Source organism: Lynx canadensis, chromosome D2, assembly GCF_007474595.2.
Source record: "Lynx canadensis isolate LIC74 chromosome D2, mLynCan4.pri.v2, whole genome shotgun sequence".
Classification (NCBI taxonomy): domain Eukaryota; kingdom Metazoa; phylum Chordata; class Mammalia; order Carnivora; family Felidae; genus Lynx; species Lynx canadensis.
The window spans coordinates 42727989-42742533 of record NC_044313.2 but is presented as its reverse complement, the minus strand read 5'-3'; the positions used below and the strand labels follow the sequence as shown (position 1 = coordinate 42742533).

General features: G+C 43.6%; 1 long non-coding RNA gene across 1 annotated transcript; it reads left to right on the top strand.

Annotated features, from left to right (window-relative positions):
• The first annotated feature begins 355 nt into the window (after positions 1–355).
• On the top strand, positions 356–10362 carry LOC115526751. The gene is made up of 3 exons (XR_003972744.2): positions 356–517; positions 5546–5655; positions 10219–10362. It is a non-coding gene; the product is annotated as an uncharacterized LOC115526751 (long non-coding RNA).
• Positions 10363–14545: the final 4183 nt, after the last annotated feature.

Here is a 14545-nt window from a genome sequence, read left to right as displayed (position 1 = left end):
GCACACCTGTATCCCTTGGATAAATGCCCAGTAGTGCAATTGCTGCATTGTAGGGTAGTTCTATTTTTAGTTTTCTGAGGAACCTCCATACTGTTTTCCAGAGTGGCTGCACCAGCTTGCATTCCCATCATTTGTTAGTTTGATCAGGACTCACAAGAGCCAGACTGGTACCCACCTAACGGAAGGCCACCAAACAGGTGATGATCAGGATAGCCTCCCACCCTGACTCTCAAAAGACATCAAGGAAAGGGACAGGATTCCAAAGCTAGGCACTGGCCGATCTGGGGTGGTTGGCCCTGGGGACTCTAACATGTGTTTTTTAATTTGGTTTTCTTTGTTTGTTTGTTTGTTTTTGGTGTAGCAGGATATAAAAATTATACCTAGCTCTCAGACCTTGGTTTCAAATACCATTCTGCAATAAAAGGAACCAGAGACTCCTGGAGAAATGGCTGATTGCAGGACTGGGGCAAGAAATGTGTAAGACTGTGTAACTGAACCAATGTGAGTTCATTCCTGGGTGAGTCTGAAATTGCACCAGGTTGAGTTGTTGCACAAAGAAAACTTTTTTTAAACGTTTATTTTTGAGGAGGGGGGCAGAGAAAGGGGAACAGAAGATCCGACGCAGGCTCCGCTCTGACACCAGAGGGCCCAACACGTAGCTGTAACTCCCAAACCGCAAGATCATGACTTGAGCTGAAGTTGGACACTCAACTGACTGAGGCATGCTGGTGCCCCAGAAAACTTTTATTTGCAGCAATTAAGATCACAGGGAATGGCTTCCAAAGCTGAGACTCCTTGAGCAAGGGTGGGTAAGTTCCTTTTATTTAGGGTTAGGATGAATATTTAGACAGGGAAGCCTTGTCATAGGGTAGAGGCAGGCATAGGGGTTGCACATGCGCCTTAAGGAAACTTACCTATACACCTTGTATGTTATGTAAGTGTTCCTCTTTGGGCAGAGATTTTAGCATTATAATGAGATAAAGGTAATTGTCAGTCATTCTGCAGGTCACTCTACGGTCCATCTACACAGGTATGAGCCAAGGGTTAAGTTCAAATTGGTCTGGGTGGTTTGGGCTGGCTGGAGGTCTTGTCAGGGCAGTCGCTGTGACTCAGAGGGCAGTTTGCTTTCCATTTGCCTGAGTTAAGAGGAAAGCCAGAAAGAAGAGTTTAAGGGAAAATGTGGGACAAAGGTCAGTGAGGACAAGCAGGTGGACAGTGCAGGTCAGGTCTTGGGGTCTAGCTGGTGACAGTAAGCCTGGAGTATCCCCTAGTGCCAGAAAGGAAGTACTGAAAAATGAACAAAACCCCACCAATGCTGGACGTGTCCGAGGGACACAGACACCAACTGAAAGAGCTCCTGATGGCTAAAACTGGAGGAACCTGAGTGATGTGAATAGCGCTGGATTATATATAACCCAAAATATAAAATAAATATCCATGAGTCATGCTGATATAAACAATTGAAAAAATAAATACATGGAAAAGAAGAGACAAATCTTCCATGCAGAAGAATTCCAAATAATGTATGTTGCTGGTATGAGTAGGATAAATCTTGCAATTATTTTTCTGTGCAATGCTGCTCCTGGGTTTCAGCTGTAATCTGACCTTTGCACACGCTGGGTTTTATCTCTAGTTCGGTGTGTAGTTCTCAGTCTTGGCTGCAAGTTAGAACCTCTTTGGGAGCTGCTAAGACCCAAATTAAATTGCACCACAGACCAATTAAATAAAAAATTCTGGGCATGGCCAAATGTCCATCGATGGATGAATGGATAAAGAAGATGTGGTATATATATATATATATATATATATATATATATATATATATATATATAATGAAGTATTACTCGGCCATGAAAAAGATTGAAATCTTGCCATTTGCAACTACGTGGATGGAACTAGAGGGTATCATACTAAGCGGAATTAGCCAGTCAGAGAAAGACAAATATATGACTTCATTCATATGAGAAATTTAAGATACAAAACAGATGAACATAAGGGAAGGGAAGCAAAAATAATATAAAAACAGGGAAGGGCACAAAACAGAAAAGACTCTTAAATATGGAGAACAAACAGAGGGTTGCCGGATGCGTTGAAGAAGGGGGGATGGGCTAAATGGGCAAGGGGCATTAAGGAATCTACTCCTGAAATCATTGTTGCACTATATGCTAACTAACTTGGATGTAAATTAAAAAATAAATAAGTTATTTAAAAAAATTAAAATTAAAATTAACAAAAGATCTGGGCCTGCAATCCAGAGATCCAGTAGGTTTTAAGATTCCCCAGGTGGTTCCAATGTGCAACCAAGGTTGACAGCCACAGTTCCAGGGGTAGGCCTGGAGCCAGTACCAGTGAGATTGGCCTCCTTTTGCAGGTGACTGGCTCCAGGGTCTCTGAAGGGGTCTTCAGGCATGAGGTGACTCCTCAGACATACCAGGCTGAGTGTGGTTAGGAGTACTGTAAACCTTACTGAACGTGTAAGAATCCTGTTCTCTCATCACTGCCTTAACTTGCACCCAAGAAATGGTAAGCCTATGAATTCAACTGATACTGTAATTTTATCAAATTACTGTTCAAACATTGGGTCTGCTTTTTGGCTCCCTCATCCTGTGACTACAAGAGGTTAGCGATTATTTTAGCACAATCATAGAAAGTCCCTGGGCTGTTCCTTAGATTAAGAATTTACAGCATTTTCCTTCTTTCTCTTTCTTTTTAACCGTGACACAATCTCAGACTTCTTTTTTGTTTGTTTCTTTTCCAGAACCATTTGAGAATAAGTTGCTGACATGATCATCCTATAATACTAGAATTCAGGCTCTCTCAACCAGGGTTCCTCAGCTGGATGACAGAAGAGGAGAAAATGATTTGAGTGACTATTCCAGTTCTCCCACGGATGTTATACGATTAGCAGCATTATGCTAAGGAGAGAGTTAATGCATATTATATTTGGAATGCCTTCAGATACTAGGGCTTACTTCTCTCATAGAAAATTAAATGTGGGAGCGCTTGGATGGCTCACTCAGTTAAGTGCGTGACTCTTGATTTTGGCTCCAATCTCACAGTTCGTGAGTTCGAGCCCCACATTGGGCTCTGTGCTGACCCACAGAGCATGCTTGAGATTCCCTCTCTGCCCCTCCCCACTCTCTCGCTCTCTCTCGAAATAAACTTTGGAAGAAAAAAAAATGATGGAAAGATGGGTAGATAGATAGACATACAGAGAGACAGGGTGTGTGTGTGTGTGTGTGTGTGTGTGTTTCCTACTGCTATCCAAGGAGCCTGGAAGAGCAGAGTCCTAATAGCAATGAGCACACATAGCACCCAGAAATACCATTTCCCCTAAAAGGATCCAGTGTTCTATAGAGAAATGGCAGATTCCAGGCTTAGAGCAGGAAACATACAAGATGACCCCAAAACATTTTTTAAAATTTTTTAATGTTTATTTTTGAGAGAAAGAGACAGAAAGTGGGGGAAAGGCAAAGAGAGGGAGACACGGAATCTGTAGTGGGCTCCAGGCTCTGAACAGAGCCTGATGCGGGGCTTAAACCCACGAACTGTGAGATCATGACCTGAGCCAAAGTCGGACACTTAACCAACAGCCTCTCAGGAACCTCCCAAAACATCTTTGTAAACCAGAAAGCAAAGACTTGCTCAAGAATGTTGGGAACATGTCAAACAGACCTATGAGCCAGTATGAAGGGGCTCCAGTGATCAAATCTGGGACAATTTGAGCCAGTCAAAATAAAAAATCACACTAAGAAAATATATCCCATTGAAATAAAATAGGAAAGCACAAGTCTATATGATATGCATTGATAAATGAGTAAATTGATGAGGAACGGGGTACTTACAGAATTTCAAAATATCCACCAAATACTTATTAATTTCAAAGGGAAAACAGTGCTTTACAGTGGGAAGCAGACACCCACGAACCGTGAGATAATGACCTGAACCTAAATCAAGAGCCGGTCGGTTAACCAACTGAGTCACCCAGGCACCCCCATCTTTTCATCTTGAGAGCTGTGAGTTCACACTCATACCTACAGTTCCCAATCCAACGTCACAGGATTTATGTTATTTTTTTCTTTCCCTATTTGTAACTCACTCTTCTGACAGTGAGAAGCCTGGCTCCAATTATCCTTAATATATTTACTTATGTGATCAATCCCCTGTATGCAAACCATCTTCCAGCACTACTCCCACCCCCACATGAGCACAGATGCCTTCCTCAAATACACTTGGACTCCAACTCCCCCACGCCAGTCTGTCTTTCCCACATGGATGCCTTCTTCATCCTGCTCAGGCTCTGAAAACCCATGCCACTCTTCTCTTGTATGTATATGCCCTCCTCACTCTGCTCAGGGTCTGGGACACCACAACCAAGCTGTCCCTCCATATCTTTTGTAAATTTAAAATAGATCTGCAAATTCTTTGATATTCTCCCTTCAGAAGGTGTAACCTATTTACCCCTTCCTTGACTATGGGTTGGATTTAGCAACTCACTTTTTTTTTTTTAATGTTTATTTATTTATTGATAGAGACAGAGAAGGAGGGAGAAAGAGAGCACATGTGGGGAGGGGCAGATAGAGAGGGAGAGAATCCCAAGCAGGCTCCACACCACTGTCAGCATGGAGCCCAATGTGGGGCTCGAACCCAGGAGATGTGAGATCATGACCTGAGCCAAATCAAGAGTCAGATGCTCGGGCACCTGGGTGGTTCAACTGGTTGAGCATCCGACTTTGGTTCAAGTCATTATCTTGAAGTTCCCTGTGTCAGGCTCTGTGCTGATAGCTCAGAGCCTGGAACCTGCTTCAGATTCTTTGTCTCCCTCTCTCTTTGCCCTTCCCCCCCACTCTCAAAAATAAATATACATTAAAAAAAAATTTTTTTAAAGAGTCAAATGCTTAACTGATGCCATATGACTGTCTAAGCTAGTTCATTTTTTAAAAGATCTCTTCTTCCTGGCTCACTCTCTGGGATCACTGGCTCTCAGGGAAGCCGGTTGCCATTTTGTAAAGCTACTCAACAGTCCTGCGGAGGGAGTCATGTGTGGATAGGCCACATAGAAAGAAATCAGCTTGTTAGCGTTGACTTTCAGGCATGAAGTGAGCCACCGTAGAAGCAGATCCTCAAGCCTCAGCCAGGACTTCAGATTATTTTAGCCCTCAGCTGTCAATTCTGCCAGGCTAGGCCCTAGACATTGCGGAACAGAGACAAGCCAGAGAATTCAAGTCTGAATTCTCAACTCACAGAACCTGTGAGATAGTAAATGATGATTGTTCTAACCTACTAGGTTTGAGGGTAATTTCCAATGCAGTAGGAGAGAGTACGCTTCATTACCCTGCTCAGGTTGTGACATCCTCACTGAGCTACCCATCTGCAGTGCTGTCCTTCTCACCCTTCGCAGTCTCTGACACCTATGCCAGGCCACCCTCCTCCACAAATGCTCTCCTTATCCATTCAGTCACCAGTACCCCACTCTGTGCCACCAACACTCCTTCCACTCCAGGTATGAATGTCTTCCTTCCTCTGTCCTACCTCATGCCTTTAGGATTGAATTTTCCAGGAATGTAAGGGAAGAGATGAGATGAGATGAGAAGAGAAGAGAAGAGAAGAGAAGAGAAGAGAAGAGAAGAGTAAAAATAAACAGAAGTAGAAGAGGTATAAAAAGTTATGACCTTGTGCTTCTCAATCACCTTCCTTCAATTGTCCAGCAGAGTCCAAACCAATGGCATCACCCGCAGTCCTTGAATTCCTTCTTTCCTCTATGATGTTTTCTGATGTCAGTCACTAGGAGCCCCAGAGCCTTGCCTCAGTGGATATTTCATTACAGGTAACCCTAAGCAATAGTTAAGTCAGTGATTTCATCACCACATGACAGAACCTGCAAGTTCCCATCCCTAAATAATTACTGTTAGTTATCTATTGGTGCATAACAAATTACTCTACAATTTAAGGTATCGAAACAACACATACTTATTATCTCACAGTGTCTGTGGGTCAGCATCTGGGCACAGTTTATCTGTATCTTCTATGTCAGTGTCTCTCTCAAGGTGGCAATCAAGGTATCAGTCAAGGCTGTGGGATTATCTGAAAGTTGACTCAAGAAGGATCTATGTTCAAGGTCTCTTACCTGGTTGCAGACAGGATTCAGTTCCTTATGAACTGTTGATTAGTTCCTTGCCATTTGGACCTCTCTAACATGACAGCTTGCTTCATTAAAGCATGCAAGAATAGAAGGTCATGGGGCAAGATGGACGCCACAGTCACAGTCTTTTGTAACTTAATCATCCCATCACTTTTGCATGTTCTATTTGTTAGAAGCAAGTTACTAGATCTGGATCACACACTAGCTTAAATACAGGAGGGGAGGAGCTTTGGGAACCATCTTAAAGTCTTTTTATTTATGTTTATTTATTTTTGAGAGACAGAGAGAGACAGAGTGTGAGTAGGGGAGGGGCAGAGGGAGAGGGAAACACAGAATCTGAAGCAGGCTCCAGGCTCTGAGCTGTCCGCACAGAACCCAATGCAGGGCTCCAATCCACGAACCGTGAGATCATAACCTGAGCCGAAGTGGGACTTAATTGACTGAGCCACCCAGGTGCTCCTAAAAACTGGAGCTTAATACTATGAAGCCATTGTTTGAAAAGCAGGATATCTATATTTGCTCATTTGGAAAATTGTCAACAATATATTACTAACTGAGAAAAGCAAATTCTAGAACATGAACCTGTTCTGAACAAAAATTCAGTTACATTTAATTCCAAGAAGTTATCAACTTTTCAAGTATCCAGGAACAAAATCCAGCACAAGACCATAATGGGGAAAAAATAAAACTTCAGAGCTATTTATTTATGAAATTTGGACATTTTTATTTTATTTTATTTTATTTTTAATTTTTTTTCAACGTTTATTTATTTTTGGGACAGAGAGAGACAGAGCATGAACGGGCGAGGGGCAGAGAGAGAGGGAGACACAGAATCGGAAACAGGCTCCAGGCTCTGAGCCATCAGCCCAGAGCCTGACGCGAGGCTCGAACTCCCGGACCGCGAGATCGTGACCTGGCTGAAGTCGGACGCTCAACCGACTGCGCCACCCAGGCGCCCCTATTTTATTTTATTTTATTATTTTATTTTTTTTAATTTTTTTTTCAACGTTTATTTATTTTTGGGACAGAGAGAGACAGAGCATGAACGGGGGAGGGGCAGAGAGAGAGGGAGACACAGAATCGGAAACAGGCTCCAGGCTCTGAGCCATCAGCCCAGAGCCTGACGCGGGGCTCGAACTCACGGACCGCGAGATCGTGACCCGGCTGAAGTCGGACGCTTAACCGACTGCGCCACCCAGGCGCCCCACCTATTTTATTTTTAAAGTAGGCTTCACAGGGGCATCTGGGTGGCTCAGTTGACCGAGCCACTGACCCTCGATTTCTGCTCAGGTCATGATCCCAGGATCAGAGTCATGGAATTGAGCCCCACACAGGGCTCAGCACTGAGCATGGAGCCTGCTTAAGATTCTCTCCCTCTTGACCTCTGCCCCTCTGCCCTGCTTGTGCTTGCTCTCTCTCTCTCTAAAATAAAAAATGATAATAATAATAATAATAATAATAATAATAAAGTAGACTCCACACCCAACATGGTGCTTGAATCATGACCCTGAGATCGTGCTCCAGCAACTGAGCCAGCCAGGCACTTCAAATTTGGAGTTTTGGGGTTTTTTGTTTGTTTTTTTATATGAGTTCAAAAACTCATAACCCTGAGATCAAGAGTTGAATGCTTTACCAACTGAGCCAACCAGGTGCTCCAAACTTGGAAAAATTTTAAAGAGAATTAAAGTAATATCCCAGAACACATTGGACAGCCCAAAGAGAATCAGTATTGAGGGTTCTACCCCTTCTATGCAGAAGGAACTTTATTGGTTTTCTCTGCTATGTCGCACATTATCTCAAAACTTAGTGACTTAAAATGATGGCAACAATTTTATTATTATCTCTCCCTGTGCCTGTTGACGGGGCTCAGCAGGCAATTCCCAATGGCATCTCTCGTGTAGTTGTAGTCAAACCATGGCTGGGGCCTGAGTCTTTCTCATGGCTGGAACCTCAGCGAGGGTTTCAGCTGGCTCACCTGTCTGTTGCCTGGCATCTGGATTTCGTCTCATGAATGTCCTAAGAGGAGACAGGCAGACAGAAGCTGATCTGCTTTTATGACCCAGCCTTGAAACTCATGGCACATCACTTCTCTATTCTACTGGTTGAAAGCAAATTACTAGGGGCAGCCTGTATTCATGGGAAGGGGAATTAGACTCCATTCCTGATGGAGAGGATCTTCAAGAATTTGTGGACATATTTTAAAAACCACCACAAGAGTCATTAAAGGAGACTGCTCTGGGCTCTGCAAGCAAAGATTTCCTGGGCAAACACAATGGCAGCTGAATGATGGGGAGGGCACACACCAACTTCAGGAGACACAGAAGTGGTGATGGGCCCTGGACATGCAGTGGGGTAGGGCACAGAGCAGAAGAAGTCCATCTGCTGTGCCCAGCACTGGACCTCATCCCAGGTGCCTGATTTGCCCATTGCTCAAGTAGGCCCCTTCCTGGGCAGTGAAGTCTGACCTGGCAAAGGACTCAGACAGACTTGTTTCCCAGCCCAGTTATGCTGCTACTATCTCTCAAACTTGGATAAGCTACCCCCTATCTCTAGGGGTTATATCAGCCAGAGTCCTAGCAGAAAACAGATGACACACTCAACTGAGTAATCTGAGGAGAGTTTAATAAAAAGACTGTTTACAAAGGTGTGAATAAGGTGTAGAGTAACCACTGGGGGATTGTGCAGTACTCTGACTGGGGACTAGGGACTAGGAACAATAGGGCTGTCTGTCACCTCCCCTGGGCCTGAAGGACAAAACCTGGAGACAGAGAGGCTGTGTGGAGGGCTACCCTACAGGCGGTGGAACCATGGGTGGCAGGACAAAGCCAGCCAGTGGGAGTTCTGCAGTGGGAACTGGGAACAAACTTGTCACTTGTCACGTGCTCTCTCTCCTGTGTAGTGCCTCCTACAGGGGCACCCAACTGGCCAAACCCAAGGGGAAGCCCCAGGAGGAGTGCGCTGGCTAATTCTGTCTTGACAGCTCAGCCTCTGGGGCACACAATGGTTGGAGAGGGGTGGGAAGCTGATCTGGAGGGGCAAATAGAAGATGCCAGTCACAGAGATTAAATGGAAAAATGAATGAAAACTGGCCCAGAGAAGACACTCTGTAGCCCTAAGTTCCAATACTCTGTTCGAAAGATGTAGAAAAGGTGGCGTTTCCAATTCACCGGGCTCTACCTTGCATTAAAATGCATTTGTGTTGGGGCGCCTGGGTGGCTCAGTCGGTTGAGTGTCTGACTCTTGATTTAGGCTCAGGTCGTGATCTCACGGTTTGTGAGTTCGAGCCCCTTAATCAGGCTCTGCATACTGAGCCTGCTTGGAATTCTCTCTCTGCCTCTTCCCTGCTTGAGCTCACAAGCACGCTGTCTCTCTCTCTCTCTCTCTCAAATTAAAAAAAAAATTAAAAATCCATATGAGTGTGTCCTAACACAAAGCATTTAAATAAATGAATGTTGGTTGTTTCCCCATAAGGAGGAGGAAAGGCAAACATAGCCTGCTTGAGGCATATCACAGCCTTTAGCAGCATCTAGTGGTGGTTTAATGCATGGAAAAATGTAGGATATTCAGGATATCCCTATCAAGCCATTACAAACCTCAATAATAGTTTCCATCCAAATTTCATGAATTATTCAGGCTTCCCAGAATTTGGACACCACAGTTTAAATCAAAACTTCCTTGGAAGCCATCTAAAGATGTAACCAGGCAAAAAGCACTGGCAGAAGATTCAGAATAAATTTCATAATCATAGTGAGATGTGCTGCCTGACAAAAATAAAAACTGATGGGGGCTCCTGGGTGGCTTAGTTGGTTAAGCGTCTGACTCAGGACCGTTTGGCTCAGGTCAGGATCTCGTGGTTCATGAGTTGGAGCCCTGCATTGGGCTGTGTGTTGACAGCTCAGAGCCTGGAGCCTGCTTCAGATTCTGTGTCTCCCTCTCTCTCTGACCCTCCCCCACTCTCTCTCTCTCTCTCTCTCTCTCTCTCAAAAAATAAATAAACATTAAAAATAAGCAAAGAATAAATAAATAAAAACTGATGGAGAAGAGACCTCTCCACTCCCATGTTCATTGCACAACAGCCAACTTATGGAAACCTAAGCATCGCTGAATGGGAGAATGGATAAAGAAGATATGGTGGATCATATGACGGAATATTTTTCTGGCAGAAGAAAGAAGGAAATCCTGCCATTTGTGACGATATGGATGAAACTTGGCAACAGTATACCAAGTAAGATAAGTCAGACAGAGGAAGACAAATCTTGTATGAGATCTCTCATATGTAGAATCTAAAACAAACAAACTCAAAAAGACAGGGGCTGAGTTACCTGGGTGGCTCAGTCTGTTGACCCTTGGTTTAGGCTCAGGTCATCATCCTAGGGTTGTGGGATCGAGCCCCATGTTGGGTTCTGCATTAAATTCCATTTAGCTCATTGCCCCACCCACTTCCCCTCCAGCAACCCTTAGTTTGTTCTCTGTACTTGAGAGTTTCTTATGGTTTGCCTAATTCTCATTTTTTTAATTGAGATATAATTGACATGTAACGTGGTGTAAGTTTAAGCTGTACAACATATTGATTTGATGCATTTATATTGCAACATGACTGTCACTGTAGTGTTAGCATCTCTGTCATGCCACACAATTATCATTTTTTCTACTGATGGGAACAATTAGGATCTAACCTCTTAGCAAGTTTAATGTTTACAATATGTGATACAGTTTCGTTGTCTGTAATCACTGTACTGTGTCTTAGACCTCCAGGAAACACTTACCTACTATTGCAAGCATGTACCCGTAAGCAATATCTCTCCCATTCTCCATCCTCAGCTCCTTTCTTAAAAAAAATTTTTTTTAATTTAAAAGACATTTTCTAAGAGAGAGAGGTGAGTGCATGTGCACACAAGCGGGGAAGGGGCAGAGAGAGAGGGAGAGAGAGAATCCCAAGCAGTCTGTGCACTGTCAGTGCAGAGCCTGACGTGGGCCTCAAAGTCATGAACTGAGATCATGACCTGAGCTGAAATCCAGAGTCAGATGCTTAATTGAGTCTCCCAGGAGCCCCATATTCTGCTTTGTTAAAACAAATGTGCTTGGGTCTCAGAAGGGTCAGAATGTGGAGTAAAAAACTCAGATCGGACAGGCTTGGCCATGCATCCCTTGTTTAGTGAGGTTATGCATTAAAAGTAATTAGGCCACAATGAGGGCACCCGGGTAGCTCAGTCAGTAAAGCTTCTGACTCTTGATTTGGGCTCAGGTCATGATCTCACGGTTCATGAGTTCGAGCCCCGCATCAGGCCCTCTGCTGACAGTGTGAAGCCTGCATGGGATTCTCTCTCTCCCTCAATCTCCGCCCTCCCCCACTGGTTCTTTCTGTCTCAAAACAAATAAACTTTTCAAAAAAGAAAGAAAAGTCATTATACCACAACGAGATACCACTTCATACCCTTTCGGATGGCTATTATTAAAAAAATGAAAGATAAGTACTGGTGGGGATGTGGAGAATGTGGAACACTTGTATGTTACTGGTAGGAATACAAAAAAAGATGCAGTTGCTGTGGAAAACAGTACGCGGTTCCTCCAAAAGTTAAATATAGAATTACCATATGATCCGGCAATCCCACTTCTGGGCGTGTACCCAAAAGAACTGAAAGCAGGAACTCGAACAGATATCTGTACCCCAACACTCACAGCAGCATTCTTCACAACAGCCAAAAAGTGGAACCAACCCAAGTGTCCGTCAACAGACGAACAGGTTAACCAGTAGTGATGGATGTACAATGAAATATTATTCAGCCTTAAAGAAGAGATTCTGATACATGCTATAACATGGATGAAGCTTTGAAAACATTACGTCAAGTGAAACAAGCCAGATTTTAAAAACCGAAATATGACTCCACTTATATGAGGGCTGTAGAATAAGCAAAATTATAGAGACAGAAAATAGAACAGAGGTACCAGGTTTGGAGGGAGGGAAGAATGTGGGGTGAGTGCACCGTGGGTTGTTTGGAATGATGAAAAAGTTCTGGAAATGGAGATGGCTGAACAACATTATGACTGCACTTAATGTCACTTAAGTGTATACATAAAAATGGTTAAAATGATAACACATTTGTACCGTGTCTTTTACCACAATAAAAAAGATGTATAGATCCAAATGAAAGAAAAAAAGCAGTTATAAATCGCTTTATTGAAGTTTTATTGGGGTTTTCAGAGGAGTGAAATTAGATGCACGTTTTTAATTCACTTCTCTATCTGCTCAGTGAACATGTGTTAAATGAATAAATGAGTCACATCTAAAAGAAGTTTCTTTTGGGGCGCCTGGGTGGCGCAGTCGGTTAAGCGTCCGACTTCAGCCAGGTCACGATCTCGCGGTCCGTGAGTTTGAGCCCCGCGTCGGGCTCTGGGCTGATGGCTCAGAGCCTGGAGCCTGCTTCCGATTCTGTGTCTCCCTCTCTCTCTGCCCCTCTCCCGTTCATGCTCTGTCTCTCTCTGTCCCAAAAAATAAATAAATGTTGAAAAAAAAATTAAAAAAAAAAAATAAAATAAAAGAAGTTTCTTTGGATAGACCCAGAGGAGCAATCACACATACCTTCACCCCCAAAGGCCTTTGTCCCATCCATCTGTCTTTTGAATTCAGAAGCAGCATACGAACTCATGATCATTATTTAAAAAAAATCATACAACTTCAAATTGTAACCATGTGCCAGAATGTTCACTCTCACAGTTTCTCTATGCTACCTTACCCTCAAGTTTTTACCTCCGATCGCCAATTGGCTAATATCATCACGTGTGTACCAGTCAACGCTCCCAGCAAGCTTCAGATCCAGCCTAACCCAGGACCCAGGTCCAGCAGCGTCTTCTTAGGAGAGCCACCCACCCCCACCCCCCACTGCTGCCCTGTAACACACACACACACACACACACACACACACACACACACACAATTCTAAGATTCATGGGACTGTTTTACCCTCTTCTCTATTTCTTTTCCATCAGAGGTATAGGCTTGAGATCCTGGCTAGGTTGTCAGTTCCCTTATTTCCTCTGGTTTCCAGCTAGAGAACCCCTAATGCAATCCAGAATCAGATTCTTCAAGCAACAGAAACCAATTCTGACAGATTTAAGGAAAATGGAATGTATAGAATGAAACTAGGGAGATTTGGAGACACTGACCTGGAAAATAGGCAGGTCCAAGGGAGGCTATGCAGTCAGAGATGCAGCAAAATTTTATGCTGTAAAATGAAACCAGAGATGTAAAGTGAGGCCACTGACGAATCTGTTTGGTGTGTCAGCATGGTACGAAGGATATCACCATTGGGCCTACTGTTAACCCTGGACGCTACTAACATTGGTTTCAGGATACTGTCACTGTCCCAGGACACAGATGGTGGCTTTGCTATTGGTGATGACCTAGAAAGGATTCTTCATACCATTAGCTCTTATTTCAGGTTCTGGGGAGGATGCAGCTAATTAGCTCTGACCCTGTGTCCTAGGAGCCTATGCCCTATGTGCAAAGGCAGAGGGAAAAGCGAGTATCTGGCCATTATGGCTTCCGTAGTGGAAAATGATCATCTCTGCCTTCCACCAAGAGCCATAGGCAAGTTCATATGCTTGGCATCCTTAAAAGAAAGAAAGCTCCATTTTACCCATCTTCACCTAGATTTTTTTGCAGCCTCTGTGATACTGGGCTAGTCACTGCCCCGGCATCACATTTCCTTGCAGTGTACCACAGAGTTTCAGAAGATTTAAAGAAAAAAATTTTTAAAAGTCAACTAGAGGATGACCTCTGACATTGGCAATGAATGATGCTTGCTTGAATGGAGATGACTGTGTGTGTGAGTAAAATAAGTTTATCACATCCTCACTAGATTTGATGATGCCATTGTTGCTGGGTTTTTCATAATTCATTTTTTCATAAAGGTAATACTTGCTTCAAATGTCAAAACAATATTAAAAGGTCTGTGCTTAGAAGTCTTGGTTGCACTTATACCCCCAGCCAGCTCATTACCTCCCCACCTGCCATCTATAGAGAACCACTTTTATTCACATATTGTGAATCCTTCCAGTCTTTATCTATGTAAATAGAAGTACATATAAGATGTCATGTATAGCATGAGGACTATAATTAATAATACTGTTTTGCAGGGGTGTCTGGGTGGCTCAGTTGGTTAGATGTCCAACTCTTTTTTCTAATTTTTTTTTTAACGTTTATTTATTTTTGAGACAGAGAGAGACAGAGCATGAACGGGGGAAGATCAGAGAGAGGGAGACACAGAATCTGAAACAGGCTCCAGTCTCTGAGCTGTAAGCACAGAGCCTGATGCGGGGCTCGAACTCACGGACCGCAAGATGATGACCTGAGCCGAAGTCGGCCGCTTAACCGACTGAGCCACCCAGGTGCCCCAATGTCCA